The sequence below is a fragment of the Lepisosteus platostomus genome, chromosome 5, assembly GCF_059453375.1.
Source record: "Lepisosteus platostomus isolate fLepPlt1 chromosome 5, fLepPlt1.hap1, whole genome shotgun sequence".
NCBI lineage: Eukaryota > Metazoa > Chordata > Actinopteri > Semionotiformes > Lepisosteidae > Lepisosteus > Lepisosteus platostomus.
The window spans coordinates 66,748,415-66,760,709 of NC_142615.1; the positions used below are offsets into that span (position 1 = coordinate 66,748,415).

General features: G+C 39.8%; 1 protein-coding gene across 1 annotated transcript in view; it reads right to left on the minus strand.

Moving 5' to 3' along the window:
• Positions 1-12,295, minus strand: part of LOC148671543 (scavenger receptor cysteine-rich type 1 protein M130-like) — a 401,186-nt gene that overhangs the window by 257,358 nt on the left and 131,533 nt on the right. The window lies entirely within an intron of this gene.

Below are 12,295 nucleotides of genomic sequence, written 5' to 3' on the forward strand. Positions count from 1 at the left end.
GGGTCTATAGGCCGTTAACCACGCCGCTTGACCCAGTAGCGCCACCACAGCCGTAAAGGAAACCGGTGTAACAACATGTCCGTGTAACTTGTTCCATTCACCCGCAGCCCTTTGTGTAAGGATGCGCCACATGTGTGGCGTTTTTATCATAGTTATCGTAGTTTTCTGATTTTGACAGTTTAGATTTCATTGATTGTTGTGTTGAAAAGTCTTATTTTTATCACAGTGTAGTTTTCTGATTTTGAGATGTGGAGCATTGGCGTGGTAATAAGTATTTTATTTTTTCACACAGCCGCTGTATCGACGAGCGGCGAAACAAATGTGGCGGAAACGTCGGACCCTAAGGTGGTGACTGCATCGGAGACGGCTGTTAAGACACTGACCAAAGCCAGACGTGTCAAGCCTGCGGTGAGAAATAACGCGCCTTAAGACTTGGTGTTGGGTGATGTGCTAGATTCAGTCCGCGGTATTACACAGTCACTATCAACGGCGATCACTAATGAGGTGGCCAAAAAACGAGCTTTAGAGTGTCTAAGAGCGGTTTTAGCGGGTGTACAGACCTTGTTTCCAAAACAGATCCAGGTTTTCACCGCTAACCTCTTAGATATAATTTCTACAGAAGATACCGCTCTAAGCTCAGGATTTCAGACCATGATGATGATATTTCATGCTTCATTGGTGCAAATCCCCGGCAATAAATGACTAAACATGCGGTCTAAAAAGTGTTTAAAAGACCGAGCGCTTGCCAACAGCAAGCGTTTGTACATAAATAAAAGAATTAAACTGGCAAAAGCATGTTTGTTGCGTCGTCAAAGATTCAGAGAGCGGCATCAGATTTCCCAAGGGCCGCCCGAACCATGCAATGAGAATGCCGTGGTAGAAAATAACTTAAGGCCCGAGGTTGTTGTAGCAGAACAGGATGTCGGTAACCGAGAACCGGTTGTACTGAACGATCTGAATCAGGTTGGTGGCGGTGCAGGGGCGAATAGAGACCCCTTAGTTTTCCTGGAGCGTATACATAGTTATAACAGGTCTTATAATAATTTTAGAGCAACAGAGCACCATGAAGAATTTTGTTTTGTTAATCTCGACAGAATAACCTCGTATGTACAGGCTATAGACGCTGAGCATGGTGCAGTCCAGAGAATATTGGATGAACTTTCTCCAAACATCGGGGCGAATGATTTTGTACAGCTGCGTTTGACTGCGGGTGGTTTTAACAAACCCTTGTTCTCACGCAGGAGACACCCCGGAGAATTAAATGCTGCCGATTTTTTAAGCCACATCTCGGACCTCTTACAGAGCCACACAGAGGTTCTTACCGATGACAGCCACCGCTTAGTGGTGACGATAGTTAGGAATATGCAGGGGGGTGCCCGCCGAAGATTTAAATCCGTTCTGTACAGCCGGGTAATTGCTCAGAAAAAAGCGCACCTTATCGATTTACATTACACGGGCGGTAATCTGTGTTTCGCCGGGTGTGTGTACGGTTTGTTGAATGAGGGTTGTACCGATAGGGAAATGTTACAGGGCGCTAAACGAATGCACAAAGAGTTGGGTTTTCCAGAGAATCGGAAAATTAGTTTGTCAGACATTACCGCTTTTGAAAAACATTTAAAGGTGGTCATTAAAATTTTGTACCACGACCAGGGTGATTGGAAATATTTTACAACGGGGCCCACACCACCAAATTTCTAAAATACTTTTTGTTCTACTGCATGAAGAGCATTTTTATGGGGTTTTAAATATTAAAGCTTTTGTGGGGGCGGCGTATTTTTGCACTAACTGCCATGCGGCGTATAGCCACAAGAACGCACACGCCTGTGTTAAAGCTTGTAAAACCTGTTTAGATCCCCAGTGTTGCAAAATTGATGCCAAAATTCAGAATTGCCCGGCCTGTAAGGTCTTTTGTCGTAGCTTTCAGTGTTTGGCGAGACACTTTCGGAATGCGGCAACGGGTGTGAGTAAGTGTGAGCGCAGGGTCTTTTGTGAGAAATGTGGGGTTTATAACCTCGCAAGTCCCAAATGTAAAGAGAAACTGTGCTCGCGTTGTAACAACGTGATCGACACCCCTGACACACATTTCTGCTACATACCGCCTTTGGACAACCCCAAAATTTCAAACAAGTACATTTTTTCGAGTCGTATGGGTACAAGCTGTCTGGTGGGAAAGCCTGTTCACATTGAGCGTAATAATGGTGAAAATGTTAACTTTGAGAGTCTGCGGGACTTGGTTTTTGACTATGGCGTTAACCCTTATGCTGAGTGCCGGGAATTTAAACATTTCTATTCAACAGCCGATGATCGTGCGTGTTAAAAAGGATTGGCACATTGAGACCCGGACCTTAAAGAAAACCCAAAAGGTGGTGTACGACAAGCGGGTGCTGCAAGAAAATTTGACATCATTGCCCTACGGATATTAACACGATGGATGTCAGGTAAAAACACCCTTTTTCAAGCATTTTGTCCAGACCCTCGAATTGCGGTAAAAGTTATTTTATAAAACAGCTCTTGGAGAACGGTGATACCGTTATGACTCGTAAACCCGAAAACATAGTTTTATTAATTTATTATATTTACTATATTTATTATACACGTGTAAATTAATTACTGCCAAAATAATTTACTTCGTGCACCGTGCAGAGTGCCGTATACTCCTAGTTGTGGCACACACGATACATACTGTACAGTAAAAAGCCTCAGGCACTGTGTTAGATGTGTTTTCGACGTTATATATGCGTTCATTCATGTCGTCGATTTTACGGTTGCAATTCGACGTTGATTATACGTCGAGGCGACGTATATATACGTATAGACGTAATTTCGCCGTAAATATACGTATATTCGACGAATCAATGCCCACAGCTTGGCATACAAGGGTTTTGTTGAGGGGGTCTTGCCACCTGCCTGAAAAAAAACAGTAAAATGTTTGAGTGCCTATAGAGTTTCTATTTTTATTTTCTTGACAAAAGTTGATACCATTTCCTGGACACCCCGTCCCCCATCAGTGCGCGGTGCCCAGGGAAAAAGCTGTAGGGGGGCGTCTGAAATTCTGAGGGGGGAGTGATATTTCGGTTGAAACGGAGCTGTATGGTGCAGCTACCCAAATGAAATCTCGCAGCTATGCCATTGATTAGTGCTTCATGATAGAAGATAACGACTAGCAATCTGGTATTTGCGATGAAGTTCAGTTTCACATTTTTCGTCACTCTCACGGTTTGTATTGCCTGGAGCGAAAAGTACCAGCGTTCATTTTTGCAGCTACATGGACGTTCTGAATCGTTAAGAAAAAAATGTTGTAAAACCAACAGAAAGCACAGACTGCTATAACTAGTCCTAGTTATATAACGATTTTAAGTATAATGATAAACTACTGCAAGGAATCGGTCCACCTGAGCAAACAGGATCGTACTGTTGACACTCAATAACGACACTGATATGTGCAGTTCCTGGACGGATAGCCCTCCTGCCCATCAAACAGACTGAGTGACTGTTTGTGTCATTTAGTGTTGTCTGACCATTGACAAAGTACAACTATTTTTTTAGGGCACAAATTAAGTTCGGTAAATCTTTTTGCCCAAAACTGAAGGGGCGACATTCCCCCCTCCCCCCGTGTTGCCAGGCCTGTCCCCATCCTATTCCATAATGTCATTATATATAATACCATACAACAGTGACCGATCCTTACTAACTGCATGTGTTAAAATTGCACATCAGCTCATAGCAGGGGGTACATAGCCGCGATGTATTATCAATGTTAAATTTCAACCATAATATCGACAACATTAATAAACGCATACGTTGAGAAAATATCGAACCCAGCATTTTTTCCGGATATATACCACAATGCATTGCTAGTATTCGTTGGTCACCATTTTGGACACGTTTTTCAAACGTAGAAGTATATCTGCAAATATCTCAGCAATCCTCTTTTGACGAGTAAGTATGAACAATAATAATACTATCTGAATACATACAGATCTTTCTTAATATTATTTTGATTAAAATAGTACGTGAATAAGCAAAAAAATGGCACATAAAATAGTGTGAATGGGAAAGATGACAAAATCGTTTTGCCGTTTCTCTTATTCTATGTTGTCCTTTCAAACTTTGGGTACTCTTTAATTAGGACAGACTTTATTGCTCAACTGCTATGATGCAAGCCAAATTTTATACATTTATTTCAGCTTTGAGCTTAGTAAACCGTTCATTTTTTAGATTATACTAAAGAAGATATTAATCATCATTTATTTGGGAAGTAATATTATATAATTTTCTCCTAGCTGCGGTGCTGAAGTCCCACCCTACATCAACAGAAAAAGAAATAAAGGAGCACGCAATGTGTTACTTGAAGAATGCATATGCAAGGCAGGGGGCCAGGAGATCTGGACTCTGAAAATAATAGGTTTTTGGTTCTAACTGTTAGGACAATTAGACAGGGTTTGCAAATAGTGGACAAAAATCGTCTTAACTTCCATTGTAATATTTTTTTCTTGGAAATATAGAAGTTGTACATTTTAAAATGTATATTTGAATCAAAATGTGGTTTTGAGTTAGTGTGTTAATGTAATTAGTTTTGTGTTTGTCATTACTATACTGTATATTGCCATGTTACCAGAATTTGTAGCTGAAGTTTAAGACTAGTTGTGTTTTTTATGATTATTGCCCATATGTTGATTGTTGATTGTATACAATGTATAATTTGAAATACGTATGTTTCAGGTGTGAATGTGTATTTTCAGAATAAATTTCTAAACCTAATCATTGGCTTGGTTTACTTGTTTCTACACCTATAAAATCTATCTTTGATGTATACTAGACCTCTACCCATATACGTATAATAGACCTCTAATGTTATCCGTATAATAGACCTCTAACCATATACGTATAATAGACGTCTAAAGGTATACGTATAATAGACCTCTAACCATATACGTATAATAGACCTCTAACCATATACGTATAATAGACCTCTAAAGTTATACGTATAATAGACCTCCAACCATATATGTATAATAGTCCTCTAAATCTATCCGTATAATAGAACTCCAACCATTTATGTATAATGAACGTCTAAACATAGACGTATAATTGACGTATAACTTTAGACGTATATTAGAATTTCATTCTAGACGAATTGTAGACCACATTTAGATGTCTAAGGTATGCGTTTAATAGACGTATATTATACGTCTTTTGCCCACTGGGTTTCTCCTAAAATAAAGACTCTTGGTGAACCAGTCCGGCAGTTTTATTGGGACACTGTTAAATATTGCGGTACCATTGATTACGGGGCTTCTACAACACCGATAATGGAGCACGCTGAAAAAAAATGTACCTTGTACCTCAGAAACAGCTCGATTGACTCCGAGAGCGGTCCGGCAACGAAAGCGATGTGAGAAAAATAACAACCCGCAGGTTGGATGACTAAATGAGAGACTTTTTTCAGAACTCGCATCTGCCTGAATATGAAAAAGTGAGATTATATAATCGGGTGTTACAACGGTATTTGACAAAAGTACGCCAGGAGTTTTCTGAAAAGGGGATTTTAACTGTTGTACTACCCGAAAATGCACCCGCCGATCTATCACACGCATCACCACAACAGCCGTCATCGACCGACGCTGACTTTGGGTATATTTAAGACAGCGCATCTCAGTGGTTCCAGAGAAATGCCGAGATATTGTTCAAGACTATGGCACGCAATAAACTGTTAATAGCCTGGAATTAAAAAGGAAAATTTGTGTACAAGGGGGCACCCGTTGAGGGCTCTCACATGATTGATCTTGTCAGGGCTCTCACACAACAGCAATCTGTTGCGGCTGGTAAGAAGCTAAAAGGTTGGGATGTGTTCACGGGGGCAATGGCCGAAATCAACGTACCGGGCACCTTGCTAGCCAACGCTGGTAACCGAGAGCTATTTGAAAAACTCAAGTCTGCCCCACTGTGGTGTGCAGCGTCTGTCAAAACTTTAAAACCCATGTCCCGCCCCCTTTTCAACCAATGGTGTTGTTATAGGGCGGATGTCCCGCCTTCCCCCACCGAGCAGTAGTGTGATAGAGAGGTTTAACCAAACTATTAAAACAAAAATGTGGAGGTACCTGACACACAAAAACACCTTTCAAAAATCGATCTGTCTGATCTTATTTACTTTTATAATCATAGTTACCACATGACTATTAAACGAACCCCGGCTTCTGTTACGACCGATAACTCCCTTGAAATGTGGAGAACCGTCTATGGCGAACACTTTAAGTGAAAACCGTCAAAGTTTTCATTTAACGTGGGTGATCATGTGCGGGTGTCCAAAATAAAAGGGAATGTTTGAGAAGGGGTATGAACAGACCTTCACAGATGAACTTTTAATTGTCAAAGAGCGGACCCCGGCTCTAAGACCCTATTACAAACTGCAGGACTACACAAGCAATGACATTAAGGGCTCCTTCTACGCAGAAGAGGTACAGAAAATAAACCCCAATTCTGAGAGCGTCTATCGCATCCAAAAGATTAAAGCAGCCAGGGGGCGTGAAAAAAACAAACAGATTTTGGTAAAGTGGCGCAGATAGAGCGATAAATTCAATAGTTGGATAAAGGCTTCCGAGGTCAAAGAAATATAGAGGTGCTGAAAAATGAACCGCAATGTCTTCTATGTTACACTAGCCAGTAATTCATCCTCAAAGATGTTTCCAAAGAACACCAGCGCGTGCTTCACAGAGCATCTGGCAAAGGCGATTGACCTGGACAGGAGCTGGGAAGTGGGTCTGGTCGAGCTGCACTATCCGCATACGCTAAACACGTTTGATCAGGATGAAGATTTTCTGTTCATCAGTGATGAGACTATATGGACATGTACCTTACCTAGAGGGTACGACTGCAACATCGATCAGCTCATGCATGAAATGAAACGTGCTGTGGAAAAATCCAAGTTTTAATAGTTCTGTTAAACCTCTCTATCACTCTAACCTTCACATCACTGGCCATAATGAAGTGTTCAATATTCTCACATTTCAGAAGATTTTGGAAGGTCTTGTTAAGAAATTCTTTTCCCTCGTCCGTTTGTAGCTTTTCAGGAGTACGACCCTCTTGAAATATATTTCTGAAAGCGCTTGTCACGCCCCCTCCAGACTTTTCAGTGGCACGGCCCAGGCATATTTAGAAAACATGTCTATACGTGATGAGATGTAACAGAAACCATCGTTGAACTCACTGTAGTCTCTCATGTTCACCAAGTCGGCCTGCCACTGCCAGTCCATTTCAGGTACCAGCGTCCTGTTTCTCTTAAAGCTCACACGCCGCCACACGTGGCGCTCACACCCGGGGAAGTCACGGCCCTCAACAGACTCCCCATGCTGCCGTAACTCCCCGCTTCCTTAGGGTTATAATAGAGCGCACTCAACCCCGTGGCAGACATGATCGCCTTCCAACCCTCGTCACTAATATGTGCTTTTTCGAGGGGAATGCGGTGGCGGGTATTTGGACCTTGAGGCTCAGGACTGCTCAGTGGGGGAAGGCGGGACATCCGCTCCACAATGACACACCATTGGCTCGGGTGGAGGGAGGGACAGCTGACCATAACAACACACCATTGGTTGAAAAGGGGGCTGGACATCCGCCCACCACAGCCTCCCATTGGCTGAAAAAGGGGGCATGGTATCTGTCAAAAAGTTTGACGAAAGGCGTCGCTTTATCCTACTTACAGGTCTTACTTAATATTATTTTGATTAAAAATAGTATTTTAATAAGCAATAAATGGCACATAAAATAGTTTGAAAGAGAAGACCACATAAAATCAACTACAAATGTGGGAACTTGTAAGATTATAAATTGCATGTAGCACATTAGCAACACTACAGTAATGCTAATATAACAATAGTATAAGAAAATCCTGATCCAATTCCTTTCAAATGTTGATACAAAATGTGAATGACTTCAGAAGTTCAGAAGTGGGTATTGGGTCTCCTGATGGAGATCAGAGATGAACTGAGATGTGTGGGAAGGTGTACAGAACCGTTAGACTCCCAGTTCCACATCAAGAGGCTGAGCACAATGGATGAGTTCTGTACACACGAGTGAGTCCTTGCTGCTGGTATGATATTACTGTATATTCTCTCTGGTGTAGAAAATATTCACTAGTATTCTAGGTTACAGATGGGTCATAATTTTACAGCCTACATTTGATTAATAGGATCCAACTCTGGCATACTTTCTTATTTTTCGTTTATAATGTATAATATTACTTATCTTTTAATGCCAAAATAAAGTGTTTTACATAATGTTCTATGTTCTAAAACGTTACTACAATTTAACTTTGAAATATGGTGACTTTGTATTCTAAGACTGAGCAAATACTGCAGAAAAGTGCAGTTAATATGTAAAAATGTGTTAGTTCCATTGAGTAGTCATGGGTAATGTGTATGTCTGATTAGTTGATTGATGAAGATCCAGTAGTAAAAAAACTTCTAATATTATTTCAAATATATTATTTCCAAATAAACCAACTTTGGAGAGTAGGTGGCAGTGATGTCAGAGGGAGTGTGTTCACAGTGTTGTCAAGGTATTGCTTATTGATTTTTAAGATGTTTTTACATTACATTTTTACTTTGATCAAGTTAAAATATGCACAAAATTTAGTTTATAGATACCTATGTGCTAACCACTGAATTTGCAAGGTGTAAAGCTGCAAAACTGTCTTTTAAAGTATAAGAATTACAGTAGTACATTTGATCCTAAATATTTGAGTAAAAAAACATTGACTGGAAACTCACTTGAAAAACATCTAAGCTCAGTGAGAATTTGGTTTTCAGACAAATGACAAATGAACTGATGATGGAATTCAACTTCGCTGGCATAAACTGGAAAGATCAATGACAAAAGAGGGGCCTGGGAAACACAAATCTTTATAGAGCAATTAAAGGTACTCTTATTCTATGTTGTACTTTCAAACTTTGGGTACTCTTTAATTAGGACAGACTATTGGTCCATTATTATGATGCAAGCTAAACTTAATACACTGATTAAGCTTTGAGCTTAGTAAACCTTAATGGTTCTTTCTTGAGATTAATCATAATTTATTTGAGTATTAATATTATAAAATTTTCTCCTAGCTGCAGTGCTGAAGTCCCACCCAACAACAACAGAAAATGAAATAAAGGAGCACAAAATGCTTTGTTTGAAGATTGTGTACACAAGGCAGGGGGCCTGGAAGTCTGGACACTGAAAATGATAAGTTGCTGGTTCTAACTGTTAGGACAATAAGAGAGGGCTTTGCAAATGGTGAACAGTAAAAATTGGTCTTAACTTCACATTGTAATCATATTTTCTTGGAAATATAGAAGTTATACGTTTCAAAATTTACATCTGAATTGAAATGTGTTTTTGACTTAAATATTAGCATGTTCAGGTAATTAGTTTGTGTTTGTCTTTACTATATATATTGCCATGTTACAAGAATTTGTAGCTAAAGTTCACTAGTTGTGTCTTTTTATAATTAGCCTTTGTTGATTACAATATTGTATATCATGTATAATTTGAACTACATATTTTTCAGGTGTTTGATTATTCTGAAAATTAACAAATTCCTAAACTAAGTCATTGGCTTGATTTATGCCTTGATTTAAAATCTCTTTGATGTATAATAGTCCTCTAAAGTTATCTGTATAATAGAACTCCAACCATTTGTATATAATGAACATATAATCATAGATGTATAATTGACGTATAACAATATACGTATATTAGAATTTCATTCTAGACAAATTACGGACCACATTTATACGTCTAAGGTATTCGTTTAATAGACTTATATTCTACATCTTTTGCCCTCTGGGCCAATTGCTGTTCATGAGCTCCTAGCTCCACTTGTTCCCAGTGGAACCAGCCTGGAGCAGCAGAACAGAGGTTTTGTTTCATTATATTGTCTGCCATTGTAAAACAAGTTATCCCTTAGGGATAAAAACTCTCTCTCGAGTCATGTGTATCTCCTGTATTTGCCCCATATTCCCAGGGCTCATCTCTCAGCTGAGTGATCAAAAGCTGAACTCCACATTGGGGTACAACAGAGCCTGCTGTGAAATTGGGCAGGGGAGGGCCGGTTGTGCTCCTGAACTAGTCCCCTCCTCTCCTACTCTCGTATTTGAATCACAGTCTATAAACTCCAGCCCTATTGCTTTTTTATTTATTTTGTTTAAAAAACAGCTCTGGTGAGTTATGTATTTAACAATAACATTTCACAAATCTATCCAAAACAATTCTGGTACAATTCTTTTTTTACTCGAAGGTCTTTAGCTTAGTGGGCAAGACCTGGGTTCGAGCCTATACAGTGAGGCACGAACTAGGGTGGGAGTGGCAGGGGTACAAGCCCTAGAAACCAAATCCCTTACAATAAGAGAAGGGCAGACAGTTAAATGGGGATAATTTCGAAGTTGCAAATATGAGATACCATAGCACGGTTTTTTTTCACTCCCTGGTGAGACGGGCTTCCATAGTTATGTGTATTCTTGATATATCAGAAGGGGGCACTCTTCTCTTTACCGCACGTAGTCCCGAATACCGTGTATGGAGTTTGCGTGAGTGAGGTCAGTAATGAGCTTGATCAGACCCAATCTACTGCTTTCATCCAAAACAGCCCTTTATTTGGGCTTCAAACACTTAACAACATTGACATATTTAGACAATGTCTGCCTGGAATTTCCTCCCCCTTAAACATTTGTTATATCTCTGCAGCAGAACATAGCAGGAGCCTGGTTCAGGTCTTAAATTGAAGCTAGCCCCCTTGGCTTTGAGTGTGAATAGTCAAATTTCTTAATGTGCCCACTCAGCAGACAAACATATGAAAAAAAAAACAGCTGGTGAACATGTTTTTTTGGTCTTCAGAGGTCATATTTTTCAACTATATGCATGTCAAGGGCCTGGGAATGATTTGAAAACCTTGTTCTAGGTAACTACTAGATTGGATAAAAATCTGGGACAAATTGATCAATTAGAAAAAATTCTACATCATGTTTTGTTGAAGACTGGACCTGGAATGACATTAATAAATTAATACAAAATCATGAAAATAAGAATAAAAACCATTGCAATTGCTATAAAAACCTTTAGACACTGCTAGAGAGCCTTTATCTGCTGTTATGCAATGAAAACAAAACCTCAGTTAACTTCTGGTGTGGAAAAAAAGGAGCACTGATAAGAAACTGATACTGACACGCTGGGCTGGCCAGGTGTTTTTATTGGGATTCTGCTAGTTCATTAATTTATTGGTTTATTGCATAGTAGTGTCATGTCTGTGGAAACACACTTTATGGTTTTGTTGTGGTGATATTGGAGAATACGTGCATGTGAGAAAATTTGTAGAGCGGTTTCAAACAAACGTTATCTCAAAAAATAAAAAGTGTCACCTGGGGAGACAGGAGTACCTCCCCCGGTGACCTCGATACGGACTACCTCCACCTGTTACCCCTCACACTCAATGTTTCAGAAAAAGGGTTTTAATTTAAGCTTTGCCCAGCAGTGTTTGAGCAGAGAAAAGAAACAGAAGCGGTATTCGCGCCGGTCTAGCACAGTAACCACTAACTCAAATAATAATAATAATAATAATAATAACAATTATAATACTAATAATAGCGAAAGAACACCGACTTCTTAAAAAAAACTATTAACATAGTGCGTCTCCAACACTGGCTGGAGACTCTGTGTGTCCGGGCTCAGCGGTTATATAGGACAGGACTCGGCGAGCTGCAGGTGAAACTCATTGCTCTGCGCTCCCCGTGCGGAATGCGCGTCTCCTCCCTCCAGACTCGTCACACCGCCTTCATACTCTTCAGCGGGGGAAAAAAAACAACAAACTCACCTTTACTGTCTTCATACATGCCTCTTAAATCCCAGAGTCAGTACTGGGTTTCTCTGTTCGAGGTTACAAGCAGAAACAATAAAAGTGCTGAAAGCAGGAAGTTATTTTTGCTCGTAGGCATAAACGTGTAAAAATACATTTTCTGATTCCTAAAACCTAATAAAATCCACGTACAGTAAGTCTCCCTTTTGTTCCCAACGCACATAACTGAATATAAACCAGTCAAGTTCAGGTATTTTTCTGCTGAATATGAATACACTAGTTCTGGCGCAGCTGTTACAACAAAGATACTTACGAACTATTTTTTTCATACGAGCTACTGCCGTTTTTAAATGGAATATTTTTTCAATTCGCTAAATCACACGAAACACCAACAACACTCATCGTAAGCATCTGACCAATCACATTCCTGAATTTTAAAAGTATTTAGTATTTATTTTAACTTGTTTT